We start from the raw sequence: 13,494 nt of genomic DNA on the forward strand, positions 1-13,494 counted from the left end.
AGGGTTCTATTACTGTCCCAGGGCCAATTTGGCTGGGGCTTTGACAGAAGTGCTAATAAAGTCAGGAGAGATGAGGATTGCTACCCTCTCTGATGTAGTCAGTCCAGATGAGAGTCAGAACTAGACCCAGAGCTCTTACATCTGGAAAGCTAAGCTTAGCACAGTGCTTAAGATCAGAGGGTAATTATGATAGGAAGAGTTAAACAACACACTTGTTAGACCCATTGCCAACCATGTGCAATAGTCTGTAATTAAAGACATTGCACTAAGAGACAGAAAAAAAAATTCATGTAACAGTAAATGTCGGGAGAGAGCTGAATTCACTACTACTGCAATGTGCTTATCATTTCTAGTCCACTCTGAAGGTTTTGTTGCAGTGTTAGGAACTTAAGATCAAGTGAAACTGGCCCAGTCCATCTGCTACACATTTGTTCTCAAATGCATCAAGTGTGATTATTTAATGTGGAAATTATTCTTAGAAAGAGAAAGTATTTGTAAGATAAATCATATGTGTAAAAAAACACCAGGTAAATCATATCCTAAGTAATTTATTGGTAAATAGGAAGTAAATTTTAACTACCCTCATTTAAAGAAAAACCAAAAGGACAGAAGTTTGTTCTTGAGCTTTACAATACTCTAAAATTCTAAAAACAGGCTAATTACTATCATTTTATTATATTTTGCACTATGGTCATTAATTTGAAATACTGCTTCACTTAAGTGGCTTCTTTTATGCCTTTTAATCATATATAAATATTGATGTTTCCCAATCTAGGCTACTGACAATAGGTAAGACAATATAGTGCCAAAAATATATGCATGTCTGAGAGTGATATTTATTTCCTCTTTCTGTTTTTTTTCTTTATGTGTGTGGATCTCACACATCCTAGACAAGTTCTACGCCAAGAAAGCCACACCCCTAGGCCTCTATGCCTTAGTTTAAATTTCAGCAATGGTATCACACTTTTTCTTAGACTATGATCCTCCTGTTTCTGCCTCTGAGTAATTGGGATCACAGTCATGTACCAACTTACCCCAATTTTTTATTTCCGATATGGTCTTGCTACCTGTTTTTGGTCCAGGTTGACCTTGAATTGTGTTCCCCTTTTCCACATCTCCTAAGTAGCTGAGATTCCAGTTGTATACCATATTTCTTGAATAGACTTTGTATATATACGAACTTACGTGTACAAGACAATGGAGCCCAAATATATAGTACTCTCACTGAGAGGACTGGCTCTGGCGTCTGATTTGACCACAGGCAAATTGCACAATTGTCTGGAATTTTAGTTTTTTTCTCATTTATGAAATAGGACAAGGAATAGCTCTTTTCCATAGGATTAAGCGAAATATTGGATATAAAAATGTTGTACAATACTATAATATACTAATTTCTTACTACTGTTGTATCATTGTTAAAAGAACACCTGGGAGAAGAAGAAATCACAATGAATAAACTATTTTGTGTGTGTCCATGCTACTCAGAGCCTCACGTTTGCTTGGCAGGCACACTACCACTTGAACCATGCCCATAGCCTTTTTGCTTTTAGTTTGCTTTTTGTATAAGGTCTCTTGCTTTTACCACAATCCTCCTACCTCCACCTTCAAAGTACCTGGTAGTTGTACTGTTTGCTATGAGTAAACTATTGACCACAGCTCTATTGAGAGAAAATTACATTCTATTGGATACATACAACTCCTTTATAATTAAAATTACCATTTTACTTTATGTATCTTTAATGTGTTATTTTTCTAATTTATTGAAGTAGATATTTATATCATTAATATTTAATATTTCTTCCTTTCTAACATACCAATTTAAAAATATTAAGTTGGTACCTTAACTATAATCTAACAGCTTTTACTATATTTGTTGTTGTTGTTGTTATTGTTGGTTCTGGTTCTGTTTTGTTTTGTTTGTCTTGGAGCTTGAAGTCAGGGCTTGGGCACTGTTCCCAAGCTTCTTTTTGCTCAAAGTTAGTGCTCTGCCACTTGAGCCACAGCATCACTTCTTGATTTTTTTCTGAGTGGTTTATTGGAGATAGGAGTCACAGACTTTCCTACCCAAGCTGGTTCCCAACCACAATCCTCAAGAGGTCTCAGCCTCTTGAGTAGCAAGGATTATAGGCTTGAGCCACTAGCACCTGGCTGCTATAGTGTATATATTGTATTTTTATCTAGATGTAGATAACAATATTGTGATCTTATCTATAATTTGTACATTATTTACAAGCTTATCATTCTTCTGTTTTAAAGTCTGTTTTTGATATATATAAAGTCCATATACAATTAACATATAAAAATAGCTATTCATAGATAATATAAAATATATATTATCTATCTATCTATCTGTCTGTCTGTCTGTCTGTCTGTCTGTCTGTCTGTCTGTCTGTCTGTTGTCTGTCTATCTATCTATCTATCTTTTTCCAGTCCTGCGGTTGAGCTCAGGGCCTGGGCACTGTCCCTGATCTTTTTTGCTCACAGTGAACACTCTACCAATTGAGCTACAGCGCCACTTCCAGCTTTTTCTATTTATGTGGTACTGAGGAATCGAACCCAGGGCTTCATGCATCCTAGGCAAGCGCTCTACCACTATGCCACATACCCAGCCTCAATCTATCCTTTTAGACAGTACTGAAGTGTATATTCAGGGTCTCGTGCTTGCCAGGCTGGTGATCTACAGCTTGAGACACTCCACTATTCCTGCTTTTGGCTGCTCATTTTTAAGATAGTGTCTTGCCTCCCACACAGTTGCATGGCTGAGCCCTGATTCACTTGCTTTACGCTTCTCATTGTTCCTAGGATCATAGGCATGCCACTATGCCCAGCTTCCTTTCTTGAAGATGGAGTCCTATAGACACTTCTTGCTTGGCTGGCCTGAAACCATGAACCTTCCCATCTCAGCCTCCCAAGTAGTTAGGATTACAGGCCTGAGCCACTGGCTCCTAGATTTCCAATAGTTCTTTAGAGAGAAAGGATGTGAATGAAGAAAATAACATTAGATTTGATTACCTTGTCAAATGAAGACAATAAAAGTGCAACTTATGAAACAAGAATCAACAGAACTAGAAAATCAGATAGGCAAGGTTAAAAGTATATTGAAAGTTTTTAATATTCTTTTGATATTTACTCAGTCTTATTGACAGATAAGAACAAAATTTGAGAGGCACATAGAATACTTAAAAACAGCATTGTCATTTTAATTAATTAATATATAACAATATATTTATATTATATACAACTAATATATAATAATATATAATATATGAACATAATATATAAAGATATGAATAAGACAATGCCAAACAATTGAAGAATATATATTTCTATCAAGTACATCTAAAATACTAATCCAATTTTATTATCTACCAAGCTAAAAAATAAAATCTCAAAAAATTGATAGGATACAACCTAGGGTCACTTTAATTTAGTTTTTGAAACAGATTTTCTGTGCCATTCAAATGAGGTAATATAAGCCTGTATTCTTCTTAAAGGTTGGGTCTGATTCACAGAAGCCCATAAGTAAGTTAAAAGCTAAGGATCTAGAAAAATGAGACAAAAATACTGACACTCCCAGCTACAAAACTAACTTGGAAAATAGCTCAGGGCATCAAAAGGAAGAAAAGTTTGGTGCCAAGTGAAGGGTGGAGCAGTCTAGAGCCTTTGTCTCCTTGATCCATATCGAGCATTCTTTGCTAGATATTTTGGAGGGATGAGATATACTTAAAGAAAAATTAAAAGCTGCAGCATTAAGAATATCTTCTCCAAACTCAAGGCTGTCAGATAAAATAGAGACCTCAGTAAACTTTAAATGTCATATAACAATTTTTTTAGTGTATGTATGTCCTAGGTAATAAATGATCTACATTATCTATATTATTGTTCTCCTAAAATTCAAATTTAAGACCTGCATCTTGTGTTTTTCTTTGCTGAATCAGCATGTCTATCTATGTGGAAAGATGTCTGGGAAAACATATCTGCTGATTGTGATGAAAGTTGAACATTTCAGAGGTATTCTGAAGATTAGAGAGACCATGACCTCCTGAGACAACAGAAGAATTTCATTTTGGCTGCAGTTACCCTGAGTAGGCCTCATAGTGGCAAGAAATAAGTCAAGACAGAGATACAATTCTATTGTAATTGCATTCCGATTAAGGACTTGAGTTCACTTGGCCAGGTCATAAATTAAGAGTTTAAAGGAGGCATGTAGGAATGAATAGAAATGACTGATTGATCACCTATCAATGTAGTCTTTGTTACTTAGATGGGATTTAAAATTATGGATCCATGGGTGTTTAAGCAGAAACATTCTAGTTGCTATAACAACATTATATCACTTTTCAGCACATTTTTTTCCTCATATGATTACATTATTTTAAGATATGGTTGCCAAGAGAACAGAAATACTTGTCACATTCAGATAATTCAGTGCTTTTTTAGTTACACAAAACACAAAATTATGATTTGGGGCACAACAGACATCTGTGTGATATGGTGGAAAATGTTATAAACATCAATGGGTATTACTGAATTAAAATTCTAAGGTACTATTATCTCAAATTAAAAAGCTGGATATGACAAAACATTATGTGGATTTGACAGAAAGTTCCAGAACATTCTACTTGTTTCTGGAATAACTCTGGCACTTTTATTTCTTGCCAGTTACCCCCTGTTGCCTGTGCCTGTTTCAGTCCACTATTTTATCATGTCTAATACGATGATTAGGTGTGTTCCATTATTATTTCAAGGCACACCTAAGGAAGAGGATAATATATACATATATTATAGCAAAGAGTTTTTCTTTTCATATTAATGTAAACCTTTTTAAAATAAAAACGTTACTCAAGCATGCCCAGACACAAATCAATAACCTAGCAATCATACAGATTTGTAAATTATAAACATACTTTCAGAAAATATATTTACAAGTACCAGCATATTGATTCAGTGTGATAGTTTAGACTATTTTGATGAAACTGCTTTGTCCTTTACTTGAAAGGTAATAAAGGCAATAAAGACACTAAGATATGATCGTTTGAATAGTGCTTTATGTTACTTCTCTGAAAGGTACATTTCTAGACCATGTCTCTCTTTTCAAAGTGCTAGGTAACTTTTATTTGTTTTGGGCATTTTAATCTCCCATATATATATATATATACATATATATATATAATTTATTTATTTATTTTTTAGTTTCATTATTTTTTTGTGAACATACTGTACAGAGGGGTTACAATTACATGGGCAGGATAATGCGTACATTTCTTATCAAGCATTGCAGCCTCCTCCTTTGTTTACCCTTCACATCCCTTCCCAGCCTCCCCCCCACTCCCTTATATTTTAACCTGACCCAAATCCAACATGATGAGTTGTGTTCAGTCTGGGCTCTCTTTCTCCCTTGTTTTCTCACAGTACTTCATGCTGTATTATTGGTGGTTCTGTGAGTAAACTGGACATTGGAATTACGTGACTGTCACCTAGCATGCAGGGGTCACACAAACAGTACAGTACATGCGTATGTAAACATTTAATATATATTCAGTAAGTCCTGATTACATTGAGGAGTTTAGCAAAGAAGTTGCAATAAAGAAAAGTCATTAACCCTACGGTAATTAAATTCTTCAGTCTTAAAATAGCCTCTCAATGAAATACATAAAGCCGGGAGAGTTCGCCGTTCACAACAGCTGTTAGAATGTCACCCCGACTTTTGCAGGCTTGGGATAACAGTTGCTCCCTGAAATTTTCCATTTCCTATTCCAGTCTCCAAACTCAAAACCTTTCTTCCACATTCAGCCCAGCTGGCTCTCCAAACTTATTATTATGTAGATTAACTTTGCCTCCTGGTCCTACCTTGCCTGTCCTGGCTTTACTTCTTCCCCAGCTCCAGTGGCTAAAAGAGAATCTGAGCAGTCAGGGAAGACTCCCCCAGTCAACCCCCCACCCCACTCTAAAAGGGGGGAGGAGCCAAATAGAAACATATTTTTTGAATTTTAAATTGAAATGTAAACTTTTCATGTCTCACAGTCAATGGGATTCAAAAATATGACAAGTGGCAGAGGTACTCTATCATTTAGTTGACATTTTTCCACTTGAATCTCAGCCACATCTTCATTGATAATGCTTTTTGCAATTTCATCATCACCATACACTAGAGGTTGGCCATGCTTTTTCTACCAGTGGGGAATGGGTTCTCATTGCAATGTCTGACAAGTGATTCGTGTCACAGATCTCCTGTGAGAGTCAACTTTCTTTCCTTTTTTTTTTTTTTTTTAATTTGTTTTGGTCATGGGCCTTGAACTTAGGAACTGAGCTTTTTTCACTCAAGGCTAGCGTCCTACCATTTTGAATCAAGCTCCACTTCTGGTTCTCTGGTAGTTAATTGGAGATAAGAGTCTCACGTACTTTTCTGCTTGGATTGGCTTTGAGCTGTGAACCTCAAATCTCAGCCTCCTGAGCACCTAGGATTATAGGATGAGCCACTGGTGCCCAGCATCAAGTTTCTAAGACTACTCCTGGCTTATCTTTGGTTGGGCTCTATGGAAATAAACTTTACAGGGTTGCAAGCACTTTGTTTATTGGTGGTGATTGCTTCTGAGAGATATATGAGCAAATGAGTTAGGAAGACAAAGAGAGAGACGGACCTGGAATATGGTTGCAGGGGAAGCTTGAAGAAATCTGTGGTAGGTCTGGAGATTTGACATTGTCCCAAATTGAGAGAGAATGGTCTCTTACATTCCTTTATGAGCTAGTTGTAAGCTTCCCTAAAGAGAGGCCTGGAGTTTGGATAAAAATAATTAACAGTGAGGGCCATAGCTGTAGACTATCAGCAGCCAATAGCTTGAGAAGTTGGAGTTTGGAAGTGTGGGTCTTGAACAATGTAGCTGAAAGGAATAATTCCACCGAAATCATGTTCCCTTTCTTCTCTATCGGGTGATGAGTCCACCAAAAGAAGGGCTTTGCCAATTCTGTTTTCTGTCTTATTCCCTAGAGCTTTAGAATAGTGCCTGGCACATAATCAAAAAGAACCTTTAATCATCAAATATTCTTTGCCTTTACATATCTTTCAAATTTGAATATATTTTCTATTTCTACCCTTGTTTTAGTACGTATTCCATACTGATTGAATTAATGCTCGAATATCTAAACCCATTCCTTCCCAGCTACTTTTGAAACTAAGCGATACAAAGGTCATCTTCCAATAGTGTAATTCTGATCCGGTTTAAAACCTTCGTAATTAACCTGGGATAACATCCCAACTCCCTGATTTGGGATCTAAATTCTTTTACATTTTGGCCTCTGGTTACTTCTGCTGAATGTTCTACCAAATGAACTTGAGGTCCTCCATGAGCATGAGGAACTTATGACTCGCTATATCTTTACCATTTCTCCTCTCTTCGATGAAGTTCAGATACTCCTCAGGATCGTGTTCCTGTCAGCTTCTTTGGACCTGTTTTACATTTTTTAAAAAGTGGAACCAGTGTCTCCATCCTCAAGGCTTCCATTAACATTCAAGACAGACCTCCATTATGAGAGATGACATTGCTTGCTCCCCTTCAGGTCTCCTTTGCCTGCTCTTTCTCACTACAATGCTGACAGCCCAAGCACATATAGATCACTTTTCTACCTCTTGTCTAGAATATGTTAGATGTATTTGCCCAATGGAAAAAATGACTGATTTAACTACTATTGATTAAGGGTGAATTTTGTGTTGTTGTGGTAAAAAAAAATTGTGTAAAATAATACTGAGACATATGTTCCTATCTTTAAAGAGTACATATTCTCAGGGTGAGTATTATTATGACTTAAAATTAAAGCAGAGCCTGATGCCAGTGGCTCATGACGGTAATCCTTACTACTCAGGAGGCTAAGATCTGAGGACTGCAGTTCGAAGCCAGCAGACACAGATTCTGATCTTCACTTAATCATCAGAAAGCTGGAAGTGAACATGTGGCTCATTGTAGTGTACCGGCCTTGAAAGCTAAGTGAGCCTGTGAGGCCAGAGTTCAAGCCCCAGTGCTGGCATGCCTCTGTGTGTGTGTGTATGTGTGTGTGTGTGTGTGTGTGTGTGTGTGTGCGTGTGTGTGTGTGTAACATACACACACAGACTCAGAATGACTTTAGTGGCAGGCTTTCCAGGGAGCTGACTCAAAGACTTATGCATAGTTAAACAAATCACATATTGTCAGAAAAAAAGAAACAACAAAGCCTTTCTCCATGGATTAATTTGTTGTTTATGTGAAATAAGGCCATAAAGCTCGTAACAGCACCATCCTCTATTCATATTTTCCTATTCTGATTCTCATCTGGGTTCTACTCCAGCATGTACTTAACCCATTTAGAAGAGAACACTGTATTCTCACACAACAAAAATGATCATCCACTCGGCTGTCTCAGAGAGGATTAATGCAGCATCTGAAGCAGATGTTGTTTAAATTATTTTGTGCATATTGTTTTCCCTTGATAATTTCCTGAAAATCAGATACAGAATTCTATGGTGATAACTGAGACGATTGTTCACCTTTAAGCTCAAAGGTTTCCTGCTTTACATACCCCAATGAATTATTTAACGCACAGTTGCAAACTCATCCTCTCGGGAAACAATATTGGTGACATTAGCAGAGGGTTAATCTGAACAGAATACCATACCAGTTGTTAGCTAATTCCATGGCAAGTTGCAGGATAATTAGATTCTGAAAGGAAAGTGTTTGCTTGATGTAGGATTGGTTTTGTGGCTATATTTTTTATATGAGTTCAGACATTTATGCATAGACATAGTATTGATTTTTTTTAAAAAAAGAAAGATAGATTAAAAAATATGAAATAAATGGAAAAGGAAAATTGAGGGGAAGTGAACACAGAAGGGATGACATTGCCCAAAAGAAAAATGTGCACATTACCTGAACTGTGAAATGGTTAACACCTTAATAGTATACAATAAAATTAAACAGGTATACATATATACACACATAAAAGACTTTGGTCCTCAATTATTAACCATTCTGTTTTAGGAGAAGGAAGCCAGTCTCTATATTACTTGCATATCAATTTATTTTATCTGAGCTCAGCAGTAAGGTTGTGCATGGCTACAGTGTATATGTAAAGAAGTTGTACCATCAGCCAATTTTGTCATGAACGCTTTTGTAGTGGAACACAAATCAGAGCTTGTTTATAATTAAAAGATATGAAAAGAAGATTGGTATATTATTAGAGGTATATTATTAGATTGGTATATTATTTGTAAAGAAAATATACAAAGACACAATTGTTGGAGTTATTCTTTGAAATGGTCCTTGATTCATATCCTATACTCAGCCACCACACCTAAAAATGAACACAGTCTACTATCAAAATCTCTGGGGACAATTTCTACAAGATACCAAGTCATTTAATCAGAATGGAGGACAAACTATAAAATAAAACATCCTTCTTCATATGAGAAGACAGCATCTTATACTTTCCCCATTGTTTATACAGAGGCTCTAGGTTCACAGCTCTATGGATCTATGTCTACCCAGGAACCAGGAAATCAGCCTTTCTTACCCAAGGGTATTCTTCCTCTATCATCATAGCTTTACATTCATTTGGGTTTTGTACCTTTGAGGAATCCTTGAAGGAAGGATTGCATGCTGCAGATACAAATTAAATGTAGTCAAGAGAAACTTGAGTAGTGAGGAGCAGGATTCTTAGTATAAAAAGTGTATTAAATGAATGCCTGCTAGAAATCATACGCTAATAGCAACAAACAGAACTTCCTTCTCTACAGATTGAGGCCCAAGAAGATTCCATTGGCTCTGCATGGTGAGATAGGGGAAAATGAAGAATTTGTCTGATCTTTGTTTAGGCTTCTTGATGACAGAACGCTATGGTATTTGTAGTGAATTCTGATAGATCATGCTAATGAGGTGACCAGGATAGGTACAGGCTCTACCGAAGAGACCCATCGTGAGATTAGAGGCTTGGGGGTTTGAGCTACTCCTATTGAGTAACCTCCTAGTGTTCAGGGAAGGGATGAGATATTGACTTCAATCACCTGGCCACTGTTTAAATTAATCATACCTATGTAATGAAGCTCCGTTAAAAACTCTGGACACTAAAGTTCATATTGAGGTAAAGAGATGGTTAATGAGATGGCAAACTCTGACTCCATCATGAATGGATGAATTACCCCCTCTGCCAGACACCATTATATGTATATCCTTTAAAATGAAATGAAATCATCAGTATAGCACATTCTGAGTTCTGTAAGTTATTTCAGAAATTATTAACTTTGAAGGAGTGATGGGAATCCTTGTATTTATATTCCTTAGATCCTAAGTGCAAATGTCCAGAGAACCTTTGATTATTTCTGGCATCTAAAGTCAGTGCAGTCTTGTGGCTGACTGAGTTTTTAACTGAAAAATCCAATACCACATCTTGGCAATTATCATCAGTATTATATTATAGTACACAAATGCATGGTAAAGCTAAATAAGAGCTAAAAAAGACAAAAGAATATCCAATAATTAAATAAATGACAAAAAACTAATCTCTGTCACTGATCCAATGATGTGAAAGCATCTTTTGAGAATGAGCACTTTACAGGGATTTTTTTAAATAAGATTTTTTGTGTGAAAATACCATACAGAGGGGTTACAATTACATGAGCAAGGTAATGAGTACAATTCTTATCAAGCATTGTTGCCTTCTCCTTTGTTTTGCCCCTACCATCCCTGCTTTCCCATCTCCACAACTTACCACCTCCCGCCCTCCCTGGCCCCAGCCCAAGTTGTAAAGTTCATTTTTCAACATAACATCTTGTACATCTCATTGTTGCAATGAGTCCACCTGTATCCCTATTTAAACAATTTGTTTTTCCCTTCCCCTCCACAAATTATATCAACATCAAACACAGTGAAAGCAGGGGTTATACCATGGGGGATGGACATATAAAGTGACAAAAAAGTACCTTATAAATATGTTAGAAACAATAGCAAGAAAGAAAAACCACTTGAGTCCTTATCTTGGGGTTCATTTCACCTAACATCATCTTATCTGACCTTTTCTGCTTGTCTCAGACACATACTAGTTATTGCAAATAAGGGAAACCATGGGACCTATGTTTCTTTGGGCCTGGCTTACTTTACTTCATATAATTTTTTCCAAATCTTTCCATTTCCTAACAAATGAGGCAATGTCATTCTTTCTGATGGAGGCATAGAATTCCATTGTGTATATATACCACATTTTCTTGATCCATTCATCTACTGAGGGGCATCTGGGTTGGTTCCATATTTTAACTATGGTAAATAATGCTGCAATAAACATAGTTGTGCTGGTAGTTTTAGTATCGTCTTGTTTGTGATCATTCGGGCAAATGCCCAGAAGTGGATTTGCTGGGTCATAGGGGCAGGCAGCTCTGCCTAGAACAATGGCTCCACCCGTTGAGCACTCCCTTGTTTCTTAGATGGGATGATGACGAAGGAAGTGTTGCGCACTGGTTCCCAGTGGCAGCTGGCTTAACAGTGCACTGATTTTTATTGATGTTCTTTACCAATAACCTTTTCTCATCGTGCATTTTACTTTCTGTAGCTTCCAAGGAAACAACATGGCCTCAGGCCTGCATGTTGGAGAATAAAACCAGAGAATTTTCTTACCTAATAATGAGCAAGAGAGCCAAATAACACAGATACTCTCTCCCCCCCCCCCCACACACATAAAATTGCATTACATTAGAACTGAAATAACACTCTACGCAGAGAATGAATGAGCATAATTATGAAAAAAAATGCTTTAATATAGATACTCCTAGGGAATTTTGAAAACTGCCTGAAAGCATCAATATAATCAGAGCTCTATAATATGAATCAAACCTATAAAGAGGGAACAGATCATGAGGATACAAAGAAGAAAAAAAGAAGAAATTTGGTGGAATATGAATAGATGCACATTTCATAAAAATCCTATAGCAGAAATGTGGTGCTCAGACCACCTGGAAAGCAGAAAAACACGATAAAGAGAGAAATGCAAAGTGAGAGAAAATTTACAAGTTAAATATCATGGTTCTCAAACACACATCTTATCTCTGACATTTGTTGAGCTTCAGAGGCATGTATATATCTGATTACTGGACATTTCCTTTTGACATTCATATTGAACCTCCAAATTCTGAATTTATTAGCTTTCCTTCTACATCGCGTGCTTCAAATGCTATCCGATTCCCTAGTGCATCCCACTTTATTGGAATAGTGTCTTCAGTTACTCGTCATTCTTGTTTTGCTTTATTAAAGGTGAGAACAAATATAACATGTACAATTTTCTGATCCATGTGCCTGTCTTTTGTCCAGTCTTCTGTGCCTGGGATAATTCCTTGTCCCACTTACTAAATAATTGTGGAATAGATTCTGGAAATAAATGAATGAGAAAGGCTAGAGCTTTGGCTTGAAGAAGTTAGTGATTTCTAAAGAGAGAAAACGACCAATAGTCAAAGACAACATATCCCATGGTAGGAAAATCAGTGCATTGCTGATATAACAATGTAACATGGCCACTCCAGAATTGTGTCACACCATTCATAGCTGCTGTAGAACTCTGTCACAGTTATGCAAACAACTGTGACACATTATCATCCCTTGATGCTGCTCAACCACCCTAAAACTTTGTCATCACTACTTCTAAAAGTGACAGGGCTGTGAATGCTGGTAACTGACATTTTCTTTTGTCTGGTGCAAGACAAATTCTATTAGCAAAGAAGAAAGGGGAGAAAATGGCTCACTATTGGGTAGACAATCATCCCAACATTATTTACCATTAAAATGCATCTGTGCGCACATATGCACTTATGTTTGTGCCTGATATCAAGAACAAGAGTTCCAGTGAGAAATGGACTACCTTAAGAGTCAGGAAACGAATAAGGTACAGGTTGAACTTCAGTTGTGCAATGTACAAAGGCTCTATCATTAGTACAGGAAGAATAACTTTCCTGAAAAAGATGAGAGAGACAATGAAGTAGGACAATGCACAGGTGGTATGAACTACACTTTCCATGTTCCCATTGCTCTGAGCCTATGGAGACTTCTAGTACCAGTAGAAAAAAAATTCTGTATGGCTGACCCCTGCCCTGACTGGTATAGAACACAAGGAAGGACTTAATTCTATGGTCTAGGCGTTGTTCTTTCTGAAGTTGTGAGAAGATCCTGTCCTTGCACTCAGCAGTTAGCACAACAAATGGAAGCTGGTTGAGCTCACCTATCTCTCCTGAATTTTGAACAACACAAAGTCTTATTTTTAAATTAAAAACAATGTGGGATGGGAGGTAGGATATTAACACAGAAATAAGTGCAGTTTATCCCGATCAGGCTCCTATCAACGAGCAACAGTAAAGAGATCCAGTTTATTACCAGGGCATTAAGTTACCAGACCTCAAAGACCCCTGTGCAGAGAGGCAGCATCTGATGATCTGGGGCTTACATAGACAATTACACGCTGTCCTTAACCTTCCAAAAAATAAAACTCACA

This window comes from Dipodomys spectabilis, unplaced genomic scaffold, assembly GCF_019054845.1.
Source record: "Dipodomys spectabilis isolate Male_0828 unplaced genomic scaffold, ASM1905484v1 ptg000297l, whole genome shotgun sequence".
In the NCBI taxonomy this organism is placed as follows: Eukaryota; Metazoa; Chordata; class Mammalia; order Rodentia; family Heteromyidae; genus Dipodomys; species Dipodomys spectabilis.